Below are 914 nucleotides of genomic sequence, written 5' to 3' on the forward strand. Positions count from 1 at the left end.
TTAGCATAATGTTCAATGTCCCTCAGGAGCTGAAAATATTCCACTTTTTCATACACACCTCACACACAGCTAATGCTCAAGTCGAAACAGATCTTTCTCCTTTCCTTGATTCTATTATGGGCTTTCACACTTCTGCAACTTTAGCATGTTTTCTCCCGCTTCATCTATTTAAAATATTGTTTCTCCTTTAAGGACTAATTTCAGATGTCACCAAGTCTAGCAACCCTTACCAGATTCCTAGGCAAAATAAATTCCTCTCTCCTCAGGGTACATGTGATACTTTCTTACCCCTTTTTATAGTGTTTATCCCAATCTGACTTATATTCATTATGGCAAAATTTTCCATCTCCTTCTAAAGGACAGAGACAGTAGTTAATCCCTCCAAAAATGATCCTGAGTACCCAGCAGGGTGTCTTAAACAGCACAGGAATTTCATAAACATTTGTTATATTAAACTAACCAGTACAGAAATTAGGAATTTTCACTAAAAGTTGGCTGTGGATAAAAGACCAAGCTGAGAATCATAATCAAGGACAACTTGCAGTGAAGGAAAGAATTGGAATAAATGCTGTCCAAACAGAGGCCCAAGAATAAATCTTTTATAAAATAATACAGATGGCCTGATCCATTACTTATCAACATTTTTATATTGTCACATACTTGTGAAGGGGTTGACTGTGATTGAGAACTGCCACCGTAACTAAATGGAGAAACTACCTCTTTTTCAGCAATAGAAAGTTAAATGCTATATTTGAAAGAACTCAATCAGGGATTGACAAAGAAGCAGTACAATAAAAAACTGCATATACAAAATATAAAAGTTATATACATCACATGGTTATATGAATAAACATTTTTGTGTGTATATATATACATATATGTGTGTGTGTGTATATATATATATATATATATAT

The sequence above is a fragment of the Cebus imitator genome, unplaced genomic scaffold (assembly GCF_001604975.1).
Source record: "Cebus imitator isolate Cc_AM_T3 unplaced genomic scaffold, Cebus_imitator-1.0 Scaffold407, whole genome shotgun sequence".
Taxonomy (NCBI): Eukaryota; Metazoa; Chordata; class Mammalia; order Primates; family Cebidae; genus Cebus; species Cebus imitator.